We start from the raw sequence: 27,500 nt of genomic DNA, 5'->3' as shown, positions 1-27,500 counted from the left end.
AGAGATGTCAGAGATACTATTAGGAAAGTAACCCGTACTCTTTCTACACTTTCACAAAAAAGGGTGCTTTAAGAAGGAGCTTGACTTTCCAGATCCTGTTTAAAACACATGAGAGGATCACAGTCACCCTGAATCTGTAATCAATGTAACAGAGCACATGGCTCCATGCGCTGTCTTTAAAAATGAAATGCACACATGAAGAAATATCTGGCCCTCTCGCAGTTGGCTGCCAAAGTCTGGCTTCCATTTCTTCTTCCTGCTCATGTTTAACTGGCAAAACCTATCAATACAAAGGTAATTAGAAGTTGACAGACACCTTCTTACTCAACCATTCACTCCTTTCAAGAAAACATTAGGAATTAGACAGTGTTACAAATCTGGTTGCGATAACATGTAAGTACCCATTTTACATATGCCCTGTATTCTTTTATTGAGGAACCTCTGTGGATGTTCAAATTGCACACACCAAAGAGGGCATTATATTGAATGATAGGTCTGATGAATGCCAAATACAGTAGAATAATGGCTTCCTTGGACTTAGATGCCATACCTTTGTTTATACGTTGTGCAACATATAATGAATTACTCATCACTGTAGACACATGATGGTCAAAGGCTAGATTACTATGTTTGTGTGTCCCTAAGTCCCTGACAACTGGGTCAACTGAAAGGGGTGTGTTGTCAATATGATTAGTTACCAGGGATGGATGACTTCCCAAAAGATACTATTATGCATTTTTTTGGCATATAAATTTAGTCTATGGCTCTGACACCAGTTGTCTGTGTCAGCCCCTCCTAGAAAACATTTGTGTCAGTGTGAGATTCAATGACAGCTGCTAATTTGCAATCATCTGCAAATTTAGTCAGCCAGAGAACACTGACATTGGCGTGGACTTATGAAAAGTAAATGCCAAAAAAGAGCAGTCCAAGGACTGATCCTTGAGGGAATCCACTTGTGACTGGCCTCTTTGTAGATGTGGATTCCCCAATTCTAGCTTTCTGGGTCTTGTCTGTGAGCCAGATGGCTATCTAATGGGTGACATATAGGTTTGTACCTAACCTCCTGAGTTTGTCAACAATGTCTGAGTGGGGTATTATGTCAAATGCCTTGTTCAGGTCAAGGTAGGCAGTGTGAATGATTCTGCCCTCATCCATTGCTTTGCTGACCTTCTCAAAAGGATCACCAGGTTGAGCAGGCATGATATGCCCTTGACGAAACCAAACTGGGTTGGGTCCAGTGTCTGGAGGTTTACTATACCTCTATTGATCATCTCCATGATAATTCTTTCCATGGTTTTACATATAAGACTAGTGAGACTTATGGGTCTGTAGTTTCCAGGGTCTGTAGATGACCCACCTTTGTGCAGAGGGATGACTGTTGTCTTCCTTCATTCATGAGGCACAAAGCCTGTTTGGGGGATACAGTTAACTACTAATTCCAGAGGCCCCGATAGGTCACGTTTCATGATATTTAGAAGGCATCTTGGGATATTTTCTGGGCCCATTGATGCAGTGTTCTTGGTCTTTGAGAAAGCATTAAAAACCTGTTTCCTAGTGATAGTAGGAGGAGTTATATTTGATGATATTTCTTGAGGGAAGGTTGAGGGGAAGAGAGGGGTAAAATTGGAGCTGAATTTATCAGCCAGGAGATTTGCTATATCTTCTGGCTCAGTATAGGTGGCTCCATTTACAATGAGTCCTGCACACAATTGTGTATTGCCTTTGAGATTGCAGACATAGCTAAAGAATACTTTGTGGCTGTCCTTGGCCTGGAAGGCCAAACTTACCTCAAATTTGGCTTTATTAGACTTTATTTGTCCTCTGAGATGTTCGTTTAGTTTGATGAGAGTGCTTTTATCCTGCTGGGTGCTGCACCTCCTAACTTTTGCCATGATTTTCTTTCTCCTGTTATGCAGCCTATTGATTTAGTGATTCCACCAGGGTGGCTTGTTTTTTGATTTAGTTCTATACTTCTTTCTGATGGGTACAGCCACCTCTATGCAGCTATTAACATGCTTGTACAAAGTTTCTGTGAGCAGTTCTGCATAGGCAGCAGTGTTTTCAAGGTTTATGGGAGATTGACATTTTTCCAGGTTTTCACTTAATAACAGGAAGTTAGCCTTAGAATAGTTTGAATTTTCCAGCTTTAGCTGGGGGTCCAGGTTTATTTTTACTGCAAAGGAGACCATTTTGTGGTCTGACCTTGCTAGGAAAGGCATTTCAGTAGGGACTGCACAGCACTCTCCCATATTAATGAGGACCAGCTCCAGTATGGTTGCACCTATGGTTTGTGTATTTACTATCAGGTTCAGGGAGTTTGTGTTTACAAAATCCAGGAATCTCTGTTCATGTATGTTTGGTGTCACATAGGATTCCCAGTTAATAGTGGGGGTGATTAAAATCACCCATGAATATGGTATTGGGTTGGATGGTTAGTATTTCTAATATGTTTAAATACATGGTATGGGTTTCCTGGGTCATAGAGGGGAACCTACAGCTTGCAAGGAAGTAACTGGATTTTGCCTATAGTGATTTGAATATGGAGTAGCTCCATGCATTGTACTATTTGACCAGCCTTGAAGTATATTTATTTTTGATGTAAATAGAGTCAACTACACCTTTAGTCCCTGCCTGTGACATAGCTGACCTAAATGTGTGGAAGGCATTATAACCTTGCACTGTTGGTGTGTTCTCTGATGCTTTAAACCAGGTCTCAGCGACTACACAGAAGTCAGCATTCTCTAGGGTAAAGAGAGCTTCTAGGGAGTGAAGTTTTTTGTTTAGACTCCTAGCATTGCACAGCAATACATTTAGATTTTCTTGGTATTGATTTGCTATGTCAGAAGTACTTTCAGTTTGGCATTGCATAGAAAAGGTACTATGGGGGAAGACAATGTTTTAGCTAATATTCAAAAGCCTAGAGGGGAAAGATGCAGACCATCCCTGACAAAGCACCATGGTCTGTTCACCATCTCTTTCCATGCTGACAAATACTACACTCTCTTGGAATGACACCAGAAGCTAAGTAATTATTAAAGTCAATCATCTTTTGTTCATATTGTGGCATCACCCTTGGAGAAGGTAAAATGCTGCTCAATGCTATGCTCATACCAGCCTGAGACACATATTCCGCGAGCTCCATGATGTCTCTCTTCATATAGTCTAGGGAGGTATGTCTCAGGTCATTTACTCCCCACATGGGCTATGACGGAGTCATATTAGCAATTGTGGTCCAGTGACCTGAGTGCGTGCGCAATGTGGCAGATCCTAGCCCTTGATAAGCAACTGACCATAACTTTCTCCTTACTCAGCCTAGTGAGAGGGATATCAGTGTGTCTCACAATGGAGTCTCCAATGACTAGAATGTTAGACTGTTTGGTGGCTTGCCTTATGGGCTTAAAGCTATAGGCTCCATGAGATGTAGCTCTATGTGTTGATGTCAGTGTTTTGAAAGAGCAAATATGGGGCTGCTGAGGGTATTTGTTATGTGTACTTCGTCTAGGATGTCTTTGTGGTTTAGGAAGGTTGCATTTAAGTGCCTCAGCAATACATGGGCTAATATGTCTGCTTTGAATTGTGCACGATGGGTGCAGCGTGTGTACTACTCATGACCTTATTGACATTAGAAGTACTTTTATATGAGAGCTTTGCCTCCAGTGACATTGTAAAAATACATCTCTCACATACCATATCAGTTTGTTTGAGAATCAACTGGTTGTCAGTAAACTTGAGGCAATGATGTATTCATTTCAAGTGCATGCTTCATGACACTTCAGATACAGACCTGTCTGTGGCATCAGCTCTATGAACTATGAACCCACATAGGCAGGTGCTCAGTTCCACCAAGGTGTAAATACTGAATATGTAGCAAAGTGGTAGCACTCTGGATTGGCTTCTCAAAGGAAATTGCTGATTGTAATTTTACTTAATGAACACTTTTACAAATGGGGAGAGATAGGGCAAATTGTTTAATCTCTTAAATGGCCACCATATGCATTCAAACACAATGCTCAGATTCTCCCTTCAAGTGTACGATGTCCGACAGGAATTCTTGGGCAGTGTCTTCATTTAGTGTATAGGTCAAGAGAAAATTGCCCTACATTGCAAATGCTCTTATCCAGTGAGGTATGGGTATTATTATTATTATTATTATTATTATTATTATTATTATTATTATTATTATCAGAATTGCAGTTCGGTGGTTACACGTTATAATGATTTATTCAACAGATATTGATGTATGTATTATATTCTCTTTCATTTATAACTTTGAAATATGCATGTTCAGTTTCACTTTGATTATAACCCTTACTAGCAAATGCTTTCCTAAGAAACTCTAACTCTGGTACAAAATCAGAGGTGTCACAGGAAAGGTGTGAAACCCTAAATGCTTGACCCTCTACTATATTGTGAAGTGTGACATCTCTGATTTGTAGCAGAGTTAGAAATATATTTAAAAGTTATGAATGAAAGAGAAAAACGAGGTAAACCCTACTTCGCTGATGCAATTAGATATCAGGAGAATAAACCTTTGAATTCAAGTATCCCTGTGATTCTGCCTTATACACAAGATATTAGGAAAGTAAGGGATATAATCAATAAAGACTGGTATATTTTAATGGTGGATCAGAAGACATGCAACCTTGTGGGTGAATGTCAAAGATTCATTAAAAAAAAACAAAAGGATTCTAAAACAACAATTGTGTTACCCTAGAGTTTATCTATTGATCCTTTAGAGGCAGGTACTTATAAATGTGGAACTTGTGCATTTTGCACATATATAGATACATCCAGGTTTTTTAGGCATTCTGACATGAACTATTTATGGCAATTGAGAGTCAAAGCTGATTGCAACACCAGTAATGTTGTATATGTGGCACATTGTGTGGTATATTTTAAATTCTACGTGGGCAAGTCTAATCATCATCTGAAGCAAAGGATTAGAGATCATTCATGTTTATTGTACTAGGAGGAGACTTGCCTACAGTGCCCTAGCTAAACATACCCTTTCATTTGGTGATACACATAGCTTTTCATTCCAGGTGCTGCATGTACAGCTAAAAAATATTAGAATGGAGGATATTGTTAATGCCACTGAGAATGTAGAATTTCAGTGGATCTTACATTTGGGGGCATACCATGAGTCAAAGCTTGATGATTGTGTTCCCCTCAAACCTGTATTAAAAGGGAGAAGATTGCATCGTTAATGTGTTTTATGTCTTTAAATTTTAGTTTTTTTTTTTTTTGGAGGGATTTTTATATGATGTGATTGGTCCATCTATTTGTATATACTATATTAAACGTGATCATTGTTATTTAATTTGTCTGTTGAAGTATTGTGTGTCAATACAAAAGTGCTTACATTCCTTTTTGTTTTATTAAAAGTTGCTTTTTATTGGATCTGTTTGCCTCTGCCATTTCATTTTTTGTACATTCTAACAGGTGGATTAGCTCTCCTTCTTCTGGATGGTTGTTGTTTCTTGCACACTTTCATAGGAGGAATGAATTAATGAAGTTATGTGTTGCTCGTCAGGTCAGGATAAAACAGATGAACATTCATGGGTTCAGTTCAAGCATCTTTATTACACACAAACACATCAGGAAAGAGGCTTTGTAACTTAAACTTAGAAATGGACTGACTACCAGACTCATACATGTTAACACTCTGGCTGTTCTCTCAAAATGGCACTGCTGCCTGCACATGCTCTCTATTTATATGCATGTGCTTACATCTGAAAATGCTTCTTAAAGGTACATACACATGCTCTGATCTACATCCTCTCTCTTTGAGAAATGATTCATATACTAAATGACAGTATTCAATGACATGCTATTTACAGACATGATCTTTTGACATGGAGTTATACAGAACTAATTATATGACATGCAGTCATACATATTTAGACACATATAAAACAATCATGTCCGGGGTTGCTGTGTATTTTACACTAGGTCCGGAAATATGACCTGATCATGTATCATAAAAGTCAGAATTGGATCTAGCAACAGGGACTGTCTTCAAGGAATATTCAATTTTGGGGACAACTGGGACATCATCAGGAATGGGAACGGATAGTGAGGCATGTTCTTCGGTATGAACATTGTCAGGGTTGCTCTGAGTTCTAGAGTCTGCATCACAGGTACGATGCTGCAATATCATTTCTGATACAGGAAGAAGATGTCTGCAGTTTCTCTTGTATTCTATACACTCAGATTCCGATTCAGATTTAAACATTGATTTAAACATTGTTTTGAACAGCAAAGGGGACTTCAGGGTTTATAACTTTTCCAGCATTATATTAGATCAAGAATTGATTGATTTGTTAGCCCTCGGTAACACTTTTGTGCCTAGTTATAACTTCAGCTTAACTCAAACTATAATAGATCTCAAGTGCTTTGTGCGTAAACTGAACCTAGAGGTCATGTTTCCTGCCCCTTTATTACAGCAACTGCCCAATCTTAAGCTGTCAAGTGTCTTTAACCCAGTTTTACACCCTAACCTTTCTTTGTTCGAAAGAGCATGTGAAGTAGATTTCAGATTTTTAAATAAAAATCGCAGATATCTTCCTGGGCATAATGATGTTAATATTACTAAGGAACACATGTATCTCCTGAATGACCTCTGTAGGTTACCAGTTAGAGTATTGAAACCAGATAAAGGGGGTGGCTTAGTAATCCTTGATAATAACGACTACAAAGCCAAGATGCTTACAGTGTTGGATAGTCCAGCATACACCCCCTCATCCATTAATGAAATGAATACAGCTTACTCTAGGAACAGAGGCTATTTCAGGGATCTCTTCCTTTCAGGAAAAATTGATCTGGACACTTACCACTTCATTGACATAATATCCCCTAAGGTTCCTGTGTTTTTCGGGATACCGAAAATTCACAAAGACCTACACAGTCCTCCTATGAGAGCATTAGTGGATGGCAGGTCCTCAATGACTCACCCTTGTGCACGCCTGGTTGACAACATCTTGTCCAAGTATTTAAAACTCGTGCCTTGTATATGTAAAGACTCTTGGACATTCCTTCGTGATATCAACAATTTCGTCCTTGACCAAACTTGCAACTTCCTTACTATAGACGTCGTTGATCTTTACACCTCGATCCCACACTTTGAAGCTATTGAATGGATAGCTAATATGTTAACTAGTTTAGGTGCACCAAAAGTAGAGATTGACACTGTCTCTGAGTTACTTGAGATTGTTTTATCATCGAATTTCTTCATTTTTGACCAACAACATTATTTACAAACACAAGGTATAGCTATGGGGTCACCTTGTGGTACTAGTGTAGCTAATGCATTTGTTGCTTATTGGGAAAAACAGTTTATTTTAAACAACAGCGACTTTAGTCATCAGGTATTATACTACACTAGATACCTGGATGACATCTTCATTCTCTTCAAAGGGAATAGTGAGGAAGCTGCATTATTGGTTGAATACATGAATAACACTACAAGTTTTTTTTAAGTTTACATTTCATTTTTCTACAACAGAAATCGACTACCTGGATGTTAAGTTGGAAAAAGACATCATGAAAGGGTTACTTGTATCTTCCATTCATAGGAAGCCGACTTATTGTAACTCCTTTCTTCATTTCTCAAGTTTGCACCCTTTTAAACAAAAATGATCAGTAGTGAAAGGACAGCTAATAAGGGCAGCTAAAATGTGTAGTACGGACGAATATTTTGAAAAGGAATGCCGTGTTTTAGCTGAGATGTTTTCGAGCCGTGATTATCCTGAATCACTATTATTTGAATTAATTCAGGAAGTTAAAAACAAAAAAACAAGGGGTTTTTATAGACCAATGTTAAATAATAGTTTTTTAATCACAACAGAGGATTCAAACACCTCAAATGAGGGATGCTCTTTAGTGGAGGTGGATTCCATTGTTGAAAGTAGTAAAGAGGGTCAGAAGTTTTCCACTGGTTTCATTACTGCTTTCAACATAGACTCTCACCAGATACGGTCTATAATTTATAAGAATTGGTATTTTATCACCAGTAATACTCAACTTCTTGAAAAATTGGGCAGTAATCCACTGATAATTTACAGAAGAGGAAATAATCTCAAGGCTTTGTTGGAGAGACATGATCACAATGACTCATTTTCAAAACAGAAAGGGACTTTTACTTGCGGTCATTGCAATTGGTGTAAAAGTTTAAGGACAGGAACAACATTTCAAGTAAGGGGCAGAAGATATAATATTCGTCACAAAATGAATTGTGACTCTAGGTCCATAGTTTACTTAGCCACCTGTGATTCTTGTCCGGCATAGTATGTCGGTAAAACGGACCGGAAGTTCAAGGAAAGAATTTACCAACATGTATATGCTATTAGAAAGAATAGAACTGAGAACGCTTTAGTAAAGCATGTTGGTAATAATGCTGGGCACAGTTTCCATTTCATGGCCATAGATCAGGTACCTTATAACATCAGGGGTGGCCCTACTGCATTAATTTTGGAAACCAGGGAACTTGAATGGCAAATAAAATTGGAGGCATTCAACAGCCCTGGTTTAAATGAAAACTGTAACATCTCTTGCATATTGAAATTAAAAAGTTATAAGAGATGATCACACACACATTTTCCTGGGAACTGAGATTTATTCAACAGATATTGTTAATACTTTTAACTTTTCTAATACATATACACAAATGTGAACTCTGCTGTTCCCTTAAAAAAGTGTGGGCAAAAAACATTTTAATATTGGTGAAAGTTTATTCTGTTATATCCTTTACATGCCTATTTCTTTAGGGACACAGATACAAATAAATAATAGCTTATAAGGCTTATTAATAATCTTAGATAAACACCTTGAATAGAATATGAATCTGCCTTCTTTTTATATGATATCATTTTTCAGGGTTCTGGTTATTTGTTAAGCATGTGAAATTATTTAATTATAAGTGTTATTTATGTACATGTATACATGTTGGATGTTTGTTAGGATACTTGTATTATTTTTTAATTCATTAGAGCATTTTTGGGATTATAAATTTTAGTTTTTAATTAGGGTTTGAAGTATTGTATGACAGATTGTTTAAAATTTTTTTTCCCTTTCTCAAACAAGTGGAAGTGACGAAATTTTTATGTGACATCATTCTATTTAAATTTGTCTTTTGGCGCCATTCTGTAATTCTCTGAAGAAGCTACTGTGTTTTCAGTAGTGAAAACGCTGAATCTTCAAATCAATAAACTTGCGTTTAGTGGAAGTGGAAGTACATTTTTTATAATTCTCGGTCTCTCAACTGTTTGGACGCCTGTACCTCTGTTTCTACTGGTTTTACTTGTGGTCAACAGTTTGTTTGTACACTCAGATTCCAGTAAGTAGGATCTCGGCTCTGCACATATACTTCTTACTTGACCAATTCGATCAAAGCCTTTCACCATTTGCATCCTCACTGTCTCTCCTTCTTTTAATGGACGAAAAAATCTGCTCATTTTATCATAGCTGGACTTCTGAGAAGAATGATTCTTAAAAAGTTGGACTTTGATTGCTCTGTTGTTTTAGCATTAAGCAGCAACAAGCTAGAACTGATAGGCAAGGTTGTTCTGGTTTGCCTAGATAGAAATATCTGAGCTGGCGAGCCTAGTAGGTTTTCACGGGGTATACTTCTGAGAGTAAGTCAATTCAAGAAGATAGCAGTATTATCATATGTTGACCTCTCTAGTAATTGCTTTGCACTCTGTACTGTACATTCAGCGAGGCCGTTTGACTGTCTGTTGATACTCAGGACTACAAGTAACATGAATAAAGTCCCATTGTTTTGCAAATCTCTGAAACACTTGACTGGTAAACTGGGAACTGTTGTCAGAAATAACTTTGTGTGGACTACCATGGACTGAGAAATGAAGTTTCATCTTAGTAATAACAGCACTGGATGTTAGGTCAGGTAGCAAATCCATCTCAAACTAGTTTGAATAAGAGTCTACCAACACTAAGTAATGCTGACTGTTCCACTCAAATATGTCACTTGCTACTGTTGACCAAGGTAGTTCAGGAACTTGGCTTTGCTGAAGAGGCTTTTTTTTGCAAATATGATTTAGTGCTGTTGCTCAGTGAACAAGAGGAAAGCACTTTATCAATTTCCTTTGATAGAGAAGGCCAAAATACTAGTCCTATCACCCTTCTTTTAGTAGAATTGGAACCTGAGTGGCCACAATGCAACATCTGAACTTATTCATGTAGTAAGTAAGTAGAAAAAATAACTTTTGGACATATGAAAATGATACCATCTTCCATCTACATCTCATCTCTGTATGGAAAGTAAGGTTATACTTCTTTGCTTTGATGGCCATCCTACATTGATGAAGTGGTTGAGCTTTTGCAAAATTGGATCAGTCTTTGTATGATCTCTCAGTTCATCAAGTCTCGTGGTAGAAAAATTACACACTTCTTTGACATCAAAGTCAAAATTCTCTGCATCAAGGTGTTCCATGGTATTTCTGGGTGATCTGGATAAGGTATCAGCCAGATAAAGAGGTTTACCTTTTGTTTAGACCATTTTGAAATGATGCTTTTGTAATTTGAGCATCATTCTTTGTAAACTTGCTGGAGCAGAATGCATAGGCTTTTTTATAATAGTAACTAGAGGTTGGTGGTCAGGTTCAATCTGAATAGCTCAACCATAAATATAATCATGAAGCTTAGAACATGAAAATACTATTGCCAAAAGCACCTTCTCAATCTAAGCATACTGCATCTCAGTTTGGGTTGGTGTTCTAGATGCATAGGCTACTGGTCTGCCCTCTTGAAGTATAACTGTGCCAAGACCAAATTTTGAAGCATCGCAGGAAAGAGTAACTGGTTTGTTCACATCATACTATCTTAAGGTAGGTGGGGTGACAATTTTCTGCTTAAGGTCTACAAATGTCTTCTGGCACTGTTACAACCATGGCCATGCAACATTTTGTGCGTTAGCTCTCTTAAAGGTGCTGTGAACTCAGTGAAGTCTGGTATAAACTTGCCTAAATAGTTGACCATGCCTAGAAAACATTGTAGAGCTTGTACATTATCTGGTGCTGACATCTCAAGAATAGCTGCTTGCTTGATCAGGTCTGGTCTCAAGTCTGTACTTATGAACAAATGACCTGTGTATGTAACTTCTGGAAGTCTGAATTTGCACTTCAGAGGATTGAGCTTCAAGTTTGCTTCACGTTCTCTATCTAGAAATTTCTTGAGGGTTCTGTCATGCTCTGCTTCACCATTGCATCCAGCCAATAAATCAACTACTATTATGGCACAAGGATAACATGAAAAAAATTGCTCCATTGCAAGTTGAAAGACTTCACTTGCAGAATTTATTCCAAATGGCATCTTTAGGAATCTGTATCTGACAAAAGGAGTACCAAAAGTAGTTAGAAATGAAGATTTGCGATCAAGCATCACTTGCCAAAATTAACTCTTTGCATCCAAGACAGGGAAAAAAATGTCATTCGGTATTAAGGCTGCGATCTCTTTGACTGTGCACATTGGATGATATGTTTTTTTTAATGCTTTGTTCAGATCTCTTGGATCAATACACATTCTGATTTCATCTGAGCCTTTCTTGTGAGCTGCTACAATGGATGGCACCCATTCACTTAGTTCTGTGACTAGACAAATCAGGTCTATATTATAATATCGCACACTCAGAAGAGTGGATGACATATGATCGACCTCATGTAAGTGAAAGCTTACAATGTTGAAACCTCAGAACAGCGATTTTTTTCCAAGGGAAAAAAATCATTGTTCCGAAAAAAAAAAACCTAAAACATTACATAATGTGGGGGGCTTCACCCCCACACCTCCCAATGTGGGGGTCTGTTTCCCCCACATCCCTACTTAAATATACCAACTACAAGATCGCACTACAGTGCTGAAAATGGCAAAGTAGCGAAAGCGGCCAAGCAAATTTTTTCATAGGGAAAGAATTTGCTGAAAAGTTGCTTCGCTATTTTGCCTTTCCATGCTTTTCAGTTCAACAAAGATGCATTCAACAACCTGCTTTTGCAACAGCATAATAGGGAGCTGACAAATCACACTTTGCTGCACCATTTTATCCAACTAAGTCTTAACTTTATCATGCATAGCTATTGGAACTCTTCTTGCAGGTCTGACTAGCGGCGTGACTTTGTGGTCTAACTTCATGGAATACCCAACTGGAAGTTTGCCCAACTTGTCACATAAAAAAATCAGCATACTCTGAGAAAATGGCTTCCGAAAAATTAAAACTCAGAAATGCACTTACATGATGGACTTCTTTAGCAAAAGAAAGCAGATTCATTTTTAAACTATCTTTGAGACCCAATAAAGATTGCACTGGTCTTCGGACTGCATAGAATAATAAGTTGCAACAGTTATTGGCCAAATAACATGAAAGCATCACTAAGCCTTCGGTTTAAATTTATTCAACTCCATAAGCAACAAGTCTTGCACTACTGGCTACATTGAGTTATTCGTTAGTTCTCATGTTAGCAAATGTGTCTGCCGACATAACATTAGACTTTGAACCAGTGTCTACTTTAAGCTCTGTGGATTTTCCATTAATGCAGATAGTACAAAACACTTCACTTCTTGTTAATAAATTCACTGAATAAACTCTTTCATCAAGCACTGATACACCATCTACATAGAAAGCTGTCTGCTTTGGCTCTACTTTATCAACTTGTTATTTTGTGTAACCTTTCTTTATATCTCTGTGATTTACAAAACTTTTGGAAGTTGCTCCATTTTTTACACTTGTAGCATTGCTGACCAAATGCTAAGCACTTTTCTCTTTTAAACTAATGATTTCACCAGAATTGCTGCAGTTAACAATAAAGCTGGACTTACGTTTTGGTGATTCATGCTTATACTGCACTGAGCTTGAGAGTGCTCCTTTCTTAGAACTTGCTGGAGAGCTATGCGTCTTCCCTGGAAACCTCATAGTTGCCATGTGCTTTAATCTACTTTTGCTTGCCACGTGTGGTATGCTATCTACATTTGCTCTGGAGCCAACTGAAACCATGCTCTTGCCACTCACAAGCATACTCATATGATTTTCTGTTACCTCATGGTTTTGACAAATCTGTATGGCTTTGCAGAAACATTAAATCACCATCACAAAGTAAGAAATTTCTCAGCAGCACTGTTAATACCACACACATGCCTTTCCTTTATCAGCTCATCTTTTAAGTCACCAAACCGACACATTTTAGGTTTGTTTCTCAGGTCAGTTATATAAGCTGCAAATGTTTCCCCTGGTTTTAAAATCACATATAGTATCAATAAAATTGAATTTTGCTTTACTATTAATCGTTTCATCAAAGCACTTTTATTTTAAATATTTCTTTCTAGCCAACAAACTTTCGTGCCTTCAGCTTGCTCAGTAATGTGGTTTTCACTCTTGTAATACCCCGTTTTGTCTCTTCTATTAAATAAACAGTTTGTGCTACTTCGCATTACCTTTTATTCTTTTCTGGTTCTTTTTGGGCTTGTTTCTCTCAGTTTTACCTTCACTGTCATCTCTGCACCTCATGGTCCTGGATCTTATTCTATTCGATCCCAGTTCTGACACCATGTCGCTCTCCTACTTTGGACACAATAGAAGAGTCTTCATGGGTTCTGTTCAAGCAGCTATATTTTATACAAACACATCATTATAGATGTTTACTAACTTTAACTTAAGTAACTTATATACAAACTCCAACCAGAGTGCAGTAGCCAAAAGGAACACTCGATGCTTCTAAAAAACTTTAATGTCACACGAAAAAATACATGTAAACGCGTTTAAATCCAACGTGTATTTTTTCGTGTGACATTAAAGTTTTTTAGAAGCATCGAGTGTTCCTTTTGGCTACTGCACTCTGGTTGGAGTTTATTAGTTTTTTGAGTGCCTTACACGTTTTTCTTGTTGTCATATTTTGCTCGAGCCAAGAGGGAACATTTAGTTTTTGTTGGGCGCAATGAGTCTAGAAGGACAGGAAGAGCTTGATCAATCGAGGAAGCTGATTGGCCAGTTCACCGAATTGATTGATTTGCTTACTCCCCTTTGTTCAAGCTTGCTGGGGCAACAAACAGGAACGCGTATAAGTGGAAACGGAACCGAAAGGTTAAATTCGAACAACAGCAAAAGAAAAAGGGAGCTTATGGGCGAGGATGATGACGCCGGCGACTTTTTCGACGCTAAAGGAACTTATTTCAATCCACATAATACACCAACAATCCTTGGGGCCGATGCTGAAGGGGTTGGAGCACCAAGCGATATTTTGACAGAATCTGGGGCTCGTTCCAAGAAGCCAAATTCCAACGGCTCATGTACAGGTACTGTTCTTTCTAACATGAGCGCCACCACTACTAATGAGTGGCTAAAGAAAGACTTTATGTTTAACATGAATATTGAAGTTGGCTCGAGGCATTTAGATGGAGAGCCTTATTTTATCAAATTAGACAAGCTTAAGACTTTGATGACTAAATTTAAAATAGTTAATATAGAGAATGCATACTTGAAAGAGTGTTTAAAGAAGGAAATTGTCCCTAAGGGACTTCGTGTATGCAAGTATCCAAATAATGTTGAATTGGGATCTGTTTTTCATACCAGTTTAGTCAAAGTGTTTAATAGATGTGGTTTAGACATTGTGAAACTCATTATTGAAGAAAATGAAAGGAAACAGGAATGTTTAAACAGTGAAATAGACAAATTAGATGCTTGCATAAAGAAAGACCTAATACATGGGATTAGGGAAGAAAGGGACAAATATTATAAAATCAGACAAGACATTGATGTAAAATGTAAAGAGGTTATGCAACGAAAAATGGGAAAATTAAAAAGGGATATTTTGGATTATGAAACTGGTAACAATTACCCTAAACCATCCTTCTTTAAGTGGGATTCTAAGGTCAGTAACAATATTAAATGGAATAAACAAGACACTAGTGGTAACAATTACAGGAAGAATAGTTACTATGACCAGGAATTCCCTCCATTAGATAGAGAAATGCAAGGGGAGTCCATGCCTCAAAATAGAAGGGGAAATTTTCATATGGGGGAGAAGGGGGGGAGATATTAAATTATAGCCCCTCCACCTATGATGTAGATACTGACGACATTGAGACTGATGATATTAAATACACATATAAAGATTTTTCTATTTATAATTATTGCAATTTTTCACTTGACAAAAATCATTTTAGCTTATTTAGTAAAGGGTTCAAATTTATACCCTGGAATAAGGGAGACACAGCCACCACAATATTGGATGTAAAATTATTTGTAAGAAAAATTAATTTAGGAATTTTAGCCTCTAGAAATGGCTTTCATAATGATAATAATAAACCAGACCTAAGAAGGAAATCTATATACAACCCACCCCTTTTACCACAGATAAAGAATTTTGAAAAAACACTAGAAGATGAAATTAGAGAAACACAAGCTAAGAATAAATGTAGGTACATAAACAATTTAAATAAAGGAGAGAATGACACATTAATGGAATTGATGAAAAATAAATCGATAAGAATAATGAAACCTGATAAGGGTGGGGGGGTAGCAATAATGGACAACATTACCTATGAAGGTAAAATGAATATGATCCTTAGGGACGAACACAGGTACGCAGTAGTTTCAAGAAACGAAGTAAATATAGCATACCAACGTATAGATATAATGTTGAAAGATTATATGTTTGAAGGAATTATTGATATGAATTTATTTAAATTCCTCAATGTTCAGAAACCTAGAACAGCAACAATGTTCGGAATCCCTAAGGTTCATAAAAATTGGCTAGACCCCCCACCTTAGACCCATAGTTACGGCTGAGGGTTCAAAAACCACTCCCTTAGCGAAATACATAGACTTTAAAACAAAACATATTTGGGTCAAAAATAAAATTATCTTAAAGGATTCTTGGGATCTTTTAAAACAACTAACCCCCGATACTTTTAAGGAAGATTTATTGTTTATCACTATTGATATTGTGGATTTGTTTTCGAGCATTCCACATGACCAAGGGATGAAAATGTTTGAAGAAAGCATATTTTTGGACAACACTATGACACAAAATGAGAAAATATTATCAGTAGCCCTCATGGATACTGTTTTAAGATATAATTTTGTATTATTTGACGGAGAATATTTCCAACAAAAAGAAGGAGTCTCCATGGGGGCAGCGTGTGCGCCTACATACGCTAACATAGTGTTGTCCAAATGGGAAGAGAGTCATGTGTTGAATTCCATTTATAATAAGGAATGGTTATTGTATCGGAGATTCCTTGACGATATTGTCATTTTTTGGATTGGGGGACATGATAAGTTTTTAGAATTTTTGGATTATATCAGTCATACTACTGATTTTTTAAAATTTACTTATAGCATCAATTCCGATGTATTACAATATTTGGATATAGAAATTTTCAAAAACAGAATTGAACAGAAGTTTGAATCAAAAGTGTTTAGGAAAAAGACATATTGTAATTCCTATTTACATTTTGACAGTGCTCACCCCCTGCACTGCAAAAGAAACATAGTAAAGGGACAATTTGTGAGGGGGTCAAGAATGACCAGCCTCAATTCAGATTTTGATATGGAATGCAATAAATTGGAAAATATGTTTATGGATAGGGGGTATCCTAGAACATTTGTGACTAATATAAGAACAGAAGTGGAAGGGGGGAGAGGTGATAGATTTCAACCTATTTTAGGCATGAATGACTTTATGACACTTGCAGAAGAACAAAGTAAAACTGAAGTTAAGGAAGAATTTTTTCAAAGAAACTTGATAGTGGAATTTAATAGATACAATTATAGTTTGAGAGACACACTACAAAAAGAGTGGAACAAATTCGCAGCCCTTACTGATATAGAGGAAATTAGTAAAATTAAGCCAAAGATTATTTATAGAAATTCAAAAAGCATAAAGAACATATTAGAGAAAAGGAACATGAATACCCCACATACAAATAATAATAAAAGGATTGGAACATTTAAATGTGGTAGGTGTGGTCAATGTCCCTTTATTAGTAATAAAAGTGAAATCTTTTTGGAAAGTAGAAATTTATTGATTAAAAGTAAGGGCTTTCACAATTGTGACACTAAAGGTGTGGTGTATCTGGCAACCTGCAATAAATGTTCTTCCTACTATGTAGGAAAAACAGAAAGAGAGTTGAGGAAAAGAATGTATGAACATTCTTATGACATTTTGAGAAAAAAAGAGACAAATACTCTCTTTAGACATAGCAGGAATTGTAAGGGATGTAGTTTTCAATTCTTTGTCCTTCAACAAGTTCAAAAAGATGTTAGGGGTGGTATATGGGAGGAAATTCTAGAGAGTAGGGAATTATGGTGGCAGGTATACTTAGAAGCAGGGAAAAAGCCTGGCTTAAATGATTTTTTAAGCATTGTCTCCCTATTAAAACTGAAAGCAAACAAAATATAAGGGTTATAAGAGTTTTTATCACTAGAGGGCACTGTTGCCTAGTTTTAATACATATTGGTACTACAAGCATAACATTTTATTATATTACATTTTATGAATATTTATATGTATTGTATTATTTATTTATCTATTTATTGAAATATATTAATAGTTTTTATAAATTTTGTATTTATATAACATCTATTTCAAATGTTGTCAAGATATTTATAAGGTTTTTTATATATGGCATTAAAAATGGCTACTAATGAATATTCATGAGGCATGAATAAGGCTGATTTGCACATTCAAAAGTTTTTTAAGGTTTTAATTGGTTAGAATTTGATGAATGTCAGTATATAAAGGGTAAATTAAACATCAATGGTTGTCTGATGAAGTCCAATTCTATGGATGAAAACGCATGAGAGCATTGTGGATTTAAACATGTTTACGTGTATTTTCTCGTGTGACATTAAAGTTTTTTAGAAGCATCGAGTGTTCCTTTTGGCTACTGCACTCTGGTTGGAGTTTATTGGTTTTTTGAGTGCCTTACACGTTTTTCTAACTTATATGCAAACTAACAACTGCAATTGTGCATGCTCTCACTCTCGCTGCTCTTACAAAATGGCACTAGGGAGTGCACGTGTCTGGAATTTATACCTGCACGTACCGCCTTGATATGCTTTGTTAAAGATACAACACACTTCACTTGCATTCTCCTCTACAGACTATTTAATTGTTTTTGGCTACATAATTATTAAAGTCTGTGAAAGAATATGATTATAATATTGTAAAGTATACATGGTAAATCACAATATATAATGCCTTTCTTTAATTATGATTTAGGAATGTTGTGTTCCATATGCTGTTATTTTTATAATTAATGAGAAAAAGTAAAAGGAAGCTGTCTTCGTTTTACTGTGTGGCAGAGGAGTTCAATGTTTTCAACCTGGAAATGTCTTCATATGTAATACAGCTCTTGAAAAAATAAATAAATAAAATAAGACACTTCATATTCAGTCAGGGATCTAACATTTCATAGCAACACACTGGATGGCTGATTTATGCCTACATTTAAAACTGGGAATTTCCAAAATGCTTCATATATGAATGCCAGTATTATGCATGGTGTGTTATTTTTTTTAATTTCTTAAACAATGAAGTTCACCAAGAGCAACTGTCCTTTTTAGGAGTGACCATACCTCTCGACCTCTCTGGGCAAGCACTCTGGACATATTTTAATTATTACTTCTATAGACTTAAAAATTGCTAGAATCACAGATTTTGCATCATTATATATTTTCTGAAGGATATGAAGTCTGAAACTCAAATGACTGTCATTATGTAGTATTATTCAGTGACCTAATGGCTAGGTTTGTAAAGGCCCCATGGTCATTAGCCTAGTACAGACCTATGAGCCTATGAACCTAAATCCTCAATGATTTGCCAGAAAACCACAAATTTTATGAGGAGCAGACCAACAATAAGAGGCAAAAATTTGGACGTTCTGTGAAGTTCTGGATAGTTGAGAGGAATGGGATTGACCCAGGAGCACTGTCTGCCCGAGTGACTTACTTAGAGTCACAGAATAGGTAAGCAGAGAAAATAAAATAAGTTAGGAAACTGCTTGTTAATAATCATAGCCTTCATCCTCTTCACTAATTGCCAGATAGATAGTATGCTTTCTTACCTTCTGATAAATAATTTTGCTAACAACTGTTTAGACTTTTTTGATTAGTTGTTACTATATGTGAGAGAAAAAGTGTTAAGTTGTCATTTGCCTGCTATGTGATCTTGAGCAAATCACTCATCCAAACATTGCTCCCAGGTTGCCAGAGAAAATGGATTTCTGCATCCAGTGTGCCTACTTGGTTAATAAACACTTATTAATTAAAACACATTCTTTATAGACGTGAATAAACAAGGATGATCTTTCAGGACATAGTACACCATTACTACTAATAATAATGTCAGTAATACTATGTCAGAACTATTATGTAATGGCTAACAGTGATCTGTGATGTATGGGAAGACTGAACAGGCAAGGAAAGAAAATAGTTTTAAAACTTTAGAGTAGTTCTTTACAAATGGGCAAAGGACAGGTAAGCAGGGATTACATAACTGAGTCAGTCTGCCATAAATTAGAAGACGCAATCTATGCATTCTTTCATCTCAACTACATTATAATCCCTTACAGAATATGTTGATTCATCACTACCCCCTCACCCTCCAAAATGAACATCACTGCCTCACTCTCTGCAAGGTTCACTGATTACCTATTCAAGACAGAGCTAACTTTCTATTAAGGTCCCTACTTTTCAAAGTATTCCACCAAGGTACCCCATCTCCTCTTGCAGAGCTGCATTTATGAGTACGTTGTAGATCAGCCATATGTCAACCCTTAATAGTTGACATGAGAAAGAGTAACAGGATAGGGCTTTTAGCTAAATCACATACATGTTGTTTACACCCTGTATTGTCTTTGTGAGGAACCAGTGAAGTCACTCCAGTTGCTGTAAATGCCTAGTCAAGTACATGCCAAGTGGTAAGTGGTGCATTGTACTCCATTATTGGTCTAATGAGTGCTGAGAATAGCAGGATTATAATTTCCTTGGATCTGGATGCCGTACATTTACTTATAAGTTGGGCCACATAAAAGGACTTCCTCACCACTGTGGATACATGGTGGTCAAAGTTCAGGCTGTTATCTGTCTGTGTACGTAGATCTCTCATCTCTGGATCTACTCTTAGGGGTGTGCTATTGTTATTGAAATTAACAGGGGTATTTGACTTCCCAAAGGGTATGATAATGCATTTCTTTGCATTTAGTTTTAGGCCATGGTTCTGGCACCAATCATTTGTCTAATCTAGACCCTCCTGAAAGATATCTACAGCATTGGTGGATTCAGTGGTTGTCCCCAGCTTGCAATCATCAGCAAACATTGTCATCCAAAGGTCATCTGCATTTGCCTTGACTTCAGAGAAGTATATTCCAAACAAGAGTGGTCTCAACACTGAGCCCTGTGGCACACCATTAGTAACTGCCTCTTGCTGGATCTGGATTCACCCACTTTAACCACGTGTTCTGTCCTTGAGCCAATTGGCTATTCATCTAGTGACATAGGGATTATGCCCAGTTCTATGAATTTACTTATTAATACCGAATTGTGGAATTGTGTCAAATGCCTTGGCCAGGTTGAAGTAGGTAGTATGTACAGTTTTACCCAAATCCATGGTCTTAGTGACTTTCTCAAAGAAATCTTCCAGATTTAGTAGACATGACCTGCCCTTGACAAAGTCAAATTGGGTGGGGTCCAGTGTTTGGAGGTTTCCTATGCCATTATTTATCAGGTCCATGATTATTCTTTCCCTAGCCTTACGTATAGGACTAGTCAAACTTATGGGTCTGTCATTTCTCAATGCTACTATGCTATTTACTTTCCCACCACCTATATTTCTATTATACAAAGAAAAAGAAGAAGGGATAGCAGACAACACCACCCTACCTTCCTCTGCACATAACTATTCTTGACCTCACTCTATTAGCTGTAATGTTCAATGATAGGACTTTGTATATTTACCATTCATCCCTAATATATCATTAGCTAACGCTATTTCTTCCAACATGTGATATATTAACCATTATCTCACCACACGTTATGCTTCCATAATGACAACACTATTCTCACCCTCTCCCCTCCTCTACCACTACTCACATCACAAACCTCAACTTGTTAAACATTTGAACCCAGATTACCACGTTTTAATAAATATCACCTATTCCTCTACATCATCATCATCATCATCATCACCATCTCCCTTTTTTCACATTTTCTATATGGGGTTGGATGTCATGCCAATTGTCACCATTTCTCTCTATTCATTGCCACTCTCCTGCCTTCTTCAACACTCATAAATGACTGTTGCAGGTTTCTTTCACACAATCTTTCCACCTCTTTGCTAAACATTGTTTCCTCTTGCTTTCTTCCTGTCTTTCCCAAATCATCTTCACCAGAGTATCTACTGCTTTTCTGCACATGTGCCCGAACCACCATAATATGCTCCCTTTGACCTTTTGGGGCTACTTTGGCTTCTGTTCTTATGTCCTCATTTCTTTGCCTGTCCCACAGTGTGCATCCTACCACCCATCTCAAGCACTACATCCCCATCATCCCAACTTCCTCAACTTTTCTGCCTAGGTTATTGTATCGTACAGTTGCACTGGTCACAAAACTATTTTTACACCTTACTTTACAGCTTCTTTGGCATTTTTCTGCTATACGCTTCCCCTGACACTCTGTGCCAGTTGGCTGCAGCCCCCCTGATTCTAGCATTCACCTCCTCATTCAGACTTCCTTTCTGCTCAATCACCCCTCAGAGATACTTGAAGCTGCTAACCTATTCCACTATTTTCCCTTATATGTTAGTAGAACCAAACACAAAATGAATACCTGACACATGCCGAAAACACTTACAACACCCATCATGTCTATCTTAGCTTCTGCATTTTTAAAGGGTATAGTTTGGTAGCTAGCTCAGACCCCCAGCTTTTCTTGCTTTTGGGAAGGACTTGTCACTATAGCTTCTCTCCACATTACATTAATCCTCCTCATAATGTTAAGCACCCTTTTTAACCCTTTCTTGATCTCTAACTCCAAACATCTTATAAAATTCCACTGGGAAGCCTTTTGTTAGTATTCCTTCCTGCTTTTTCAGGAGCAAGCACCAGAAGTGAGCATTCCTATCATTATCTGTTTCTCCAGTGCACTCTTCTGAATGTCTGAGAATGTATTCACTCCCCCATAACCTACCCCCTGCTATGTTCTGCTACCTTGTAGACTAAAATAATGCCTGACAAAAATCTGAAAATCCTCCTATAATGTACTTCTGCTTCTCTACCTGCTTCCCACTTACATTTATTAGTAGCCTCACCTTTGGGTATTTTACTTTTCTTACGAGAAGCTTTATCTCTCTATCTTTCTACCCACTGTCTGTCAATCCTATATCTACATCTGGGTCTACCTGGCAACACGAAAAGCTCAAAAGGCCAACAACGAGATCACTGATACCACAAAAACGAAAGTGCAAAACACAACAGTTCACATGCTCGACAAAGCACAATCCCGACAGTTAACAAAACAAATTCCCCATTACGAAAAACACACACACAATACAAGCACACCAAAAACCTGATAAACCTACACTTAACCTGACATACACAACTATCTATGCACTAAGCTTAACCCAAACCCTAACCCTAAGGTCCGTCACTATCGCAAACTTACCTTACCCACACCCTAACCCTAAAGTCTGTCACTATCACACACTTACCTTACCCGCACCCTAACCCTAAGGCCGTCACTATCACACACTTACACAGTCGCACTCATTTCACGTCGGTGTTTTTAGCGTCGGGATTTCAACTTGTCAGGTATTTCCGCTATTGGTCTTCCAGTGTCGGTCATCTCGTAGTCAGTGATTTCACTTGTCACTCATCTCAGATAGACTCCTACATTTACCTTATCTATTCATAACAATTACTCACTGAAGGTTTAGTTTGCAGAAAAAAGCCATTTAGTCCTACCATGCTCCATCGTCATCTCGCTTTTTTCTGTCCACAAAGATATATCAAGTTGATCTTTAAGTAAACTTTACTCTTCCTATTCATGCCAGCCTGATCTGTAATCTTTCTCCTCCTTCTCCTCTCCATTTTAAATTCCATATGATTATATCTGTGTTCCTTTTCCTGGATAATGGCAGAAACTTAATGCAGTTATGACTGGTGCTGAGAAGTCAGAGCACAGATGTGCAATTACTTTTATTGCATTGTTCACCAAGAACATAACTCAAAACTGTTCAACACCAATGCAAGACTCCACAGCAAGCAGTAGACTCCAGGTAGTTTATTAAAACTCCACCAACAGTAAGTGCCTTCATCAGGTAATACAAACTTCTTCAGACCAAGTGAATAAAATACATTGTCCCCACCTACAATATTTATATCCCTGCTAACAACATAGTAATTAACCAATTTCACACATTAAACACTTTTTAAAGAAATACTTCATTCTGTAAAATATACATCTAAAATAAACACGCACGCACACACACACACACACACACACACACACACACACATATATATATATATATATATATATATATAAACAAATAAAAAAATGAAAAACATATATAACCAATTGTATATTTTATTTCCCATTTCTTACTTATTTTCCATTTTCCATCTCTCATACACTTTCATTTTTAAAACACTACTGATACTACCAATATCATTTAGGCCAGGCCAAGATGAAGCATTCAAGGACAATTGCCTCCAAAATTCACTCTGTTCTAATCTAATTGGCCAAGGACCTTCCTACTTGTTCCAAGATAAAAAAAAAAAACTCATGATCACAATATACCTTCAAATGTTTGCCTAGGGCATTTCTGAGTTGATGCTTATTCCGCGGTGGTACAGTGGTAGCGTTGTTACCTCACAGCAAGAGGTTCTCCCGTTTGATTCTCGGCTTGGCTTGGGAGTGCCTTCTGTGTAGAGTCTGCATGTTCTTCCCGCGGTTGGGTAGCGTTCGAAAGACATGCATTTGTAAATGGGCGTGTCTTCGTTGAAGGTTGGGTGTCGAGCTGGCACCTCGACGTTTCGTAATAATCTACTGCCAATCATTAGTGGACCGGAGTTCCACTGTGGCGACCCCTTACCTGGAAAAAGCCAAAAAGACAAACATTTCTGAGTTGATGCTTACCTATGTCATCACAGTGTTTATATATCCTCTGTTTCAATTTTCACTCTGTCGTCCCTATATAGAAACTTGGGCATTCTTTACAAAGTGCCACATAAACAACCCCTTCTGTATGGCAATTATAAAGATCTTTAGCCTTCATAACTCAATTCCTAATCTTAACCTCATGTCCCTGTAGGATCATGAAGCATTAATTACAGACCCCACATTTTGACATTTTTCCTTTTCCTCTATTTTTATAGTTGTTAGACATACCATCAAATACATTTTTCATTGAACTTCCTCATTTATACACTATTTTTGGTCTTGCCCCTAATTTCTCATAAACTTCTTTATTATTCATTATCGATTCCCAATTCTTATTCACAATATTGACCAATGTTCCACTATCTATATTATATGCCATAACATACAAAGGGCATTCAGTACTGATATTGTGGTGCTCACTTGTACTTATAATTAATTCTCTTACAGAAGTTCCATTGTCCATTTCTGGATCCTTACCCACTCAAGTATTAGAACTAGATACTATGTTACTATGTGTGTTCACTAACAATGGTGGAAAATGACCTGTTTTTCTCTTAGACAAAACTTCTTCAGTCTATCTATTCAGTCTACTAAATCACATGGATAGTCCCTTCTAAGGAATATGCTCTTTAGTTTAGTGCAATCATCCAAAAAGTCATGCCATTCAGATACCATACGAGCAGCCCTTAGCAAGTGTCCTTTCACCACAGCATGTTTTTGTTGAAAGGGATGGCTGCTTGTGAAATGTAACAAGATGTTAGAATAGCATGGCTTCCTATAGATTTTTGAGGCATGAATATCCTTTCTAGGATGTACAAATAAATGGACATCTAAGTAATTAACTGCCCATTGCCCTATTTGGCACGTAAATTCAAAAAAAGATGTAGTACCATTAATATAATGTATAAATTCTTCCATTTTATCTATTGAAAACACCCATGCAATAAATAAATCATCCAGGTAGCATAAATATTGATGTACATATTCAGAAAAAGGGCTGCAATGTAAAAATGTATTCTCCCAGGCTGCCATTACTATAATTGCAAACAATGGACTACAGGCTGCCCCCATAGCTACCCTGAGATTTGTTTAAAATATTGGCCCTGAAAATAAATAAAGTTGGAATCAAGCAGCAACTCCATCGACATTGTTAACACATTCAATAACTTTTGATCAATATCAAAATTGGACATCAAATACTCTTCAAACCATTGCAGTCCCACATCATGTGGTATACAAGTAAATAAATCTTTCACAACAATAGTTAGGAAAATAGTCTTCAAAGCTAAGTCAGTTTCATTACATTTCATCAAAAATTCCCAAGAATCTTTACATAGATAGGGATTACGCATGACATATTCTTTTAATAACCCATCAATAATTTCAGCTATATAATATGATTTGGAATTCCTTGCATCCACAACTGGTCTGAGGGGAGGGTTTTCTAAACACTTGTGTATTTCTGGCACCCTAAAAATGCAAGGAACATGTAGACATTCCATATTCATAAATTTATACTGGTCCCATGTGATTTGTCTTTGGACTAATATGTCATATAGTAAAACATCTATCTGATGATAAGCTATATTCACTTCATCCAGGGAAGCTTTGACATATGCTCACTCATATAAGAGTCATATAAGAGTGTCATCAAACATTGCTCATAATCTAACTGGTCCATTATGACCATGCCTCCCCCCTTATCGGGTTGCATCACCCTCAAATTAGTGGATGAGATAAGTTCCATAATTATTTCATGTTGTGCCCTGGACCAATTGAAATCAAAATGAAACCTTGCTGTTTCCATCAAATAATGCCATATACCTAATTCAAATATATTTGAAAATAGCTCCAATATAGGATGTAAGTCAGGGTTCATTAAACTTGGAACACATAATCTAGTATGTACCCTAATGTCTGAACCTCGAAAAAGTACTTTTAAATTAGCATTTCGGACAGTTTAAACTCTATTATGTTCTCACCATGTCTGCTCTTTTTGTAGGGATAAAGGAATAGCCCCTACTAAACAAGTCAGCATGTTCCATTGAAAATTCTACTCCATAAATGTTATAGATGAAAAAATATTATGCAGAGTTTGATATAACTTTCACAGTACCTGTTGATTGTCAAGATTGTATGTGTGAATGTATTAAACTAAAGAACATGTTCCTTAGAAGGGGCTATCCATGTGATTTAATAGATTCAATGATTGAATAAGTTTAGTCTAAGAGAAGAACAGGTTATTTTCGACCATTGTTAGCGAACACACATAGTAACATAGTCTCTAGTTGTAATACTTGGTGGGTAAGGATCCAGAAATGGACAATGGAACTTCTGTAAGTGAATTAATTATAAGTACAAGTGAGCACCACAATACCAATATTGATGGCCCTTATGGCATATAATATGGATAGTGGACCTTTGGTCAATATTGTGAATAAAAATTGGGAATCGATAATGAATAATAAATGAATAATAAAGAAGTTTATGAGAAATTAGGGGAGGGCGGCCACGGTGGTGCAGCGGTTAGCATTGCCACCTCACAGCAACAGGTTCTCTGGTTTGAGTCTCGGCTGGGGTGCCTTCTGTGCGGAGTCTGCATGTCCTCCCTGTGGTCGTGTGGGTTTCCTCCAGGTGCTCCGGTTTCCTCCCACATCCCAAAGATATGCAGTATGTGGATTGGACACTCTAAATTGGCCCTAGGTGTGAGTGTGTGCGTGTGTGTGCCTTCTGTGAAAGGTTGGACACCGGGCTGGCAACTTGACACCGGAAAACTCCACTGCCAATCATGGGCGGACAGATGATCTGCTGTAGCGACCCTTAACCGGGAAAAAGCCGAAAGAAAAAGAAGGGGATGAGAAATTAGGGGCAAGACCATGAATAGTGTATAAATGAGGAAGTTCAATGAAATATTTATTTGATGGTATGTCTAACAACTATAAAAATAGAGGAAAAGAGAAAACTGTCAAAATGTGGGGCCTGTAATCAATGCTGCATGATCCTACAGGAACGTGAGGTTAAGATTAGGAAAAGAGTTATTAAGGCTAAAGGTCTTTACAATTGCCATACAGAAGGGGTTATTTATATGTCACTTTGTAAAGAATGCCCAAGTTTCTATATAGGGAAGACAGAGTGAAAATTGAAACAGAGTATATATGAATACTGTCATGACATACGTAAGCATCAGCTCAGAAATGCCATAGGCAAACATTTGAAGGTATATTGTGATCATGGGTTTTTGTTTTTTATCTTGAAGCAAGTGGGGAAAACATCCTAGGGGGGTGGTCCTTGGCCAATTAAATTGGAAAAGAGTGAATTTTGGTGGCAATTGTCC

Source organism: Protopterus annectens, chromosome 14.part0 (assembly GCF_019279795.1).
Source record: "Protopterus annectens isolate FY-2018-M chromosome 14.part0, PAN1.0, whole genome shotgun sequence".
Classification (NCBI taxonomy): domain Eukaryota; kingdom Metazoa; phylum Chordata; order Ceratodontiformes; family Protopteridae; genus Protopterus; species Protopterus annectens.
This window is presented reverse-complemented; position numbering follows the sequence as displayed.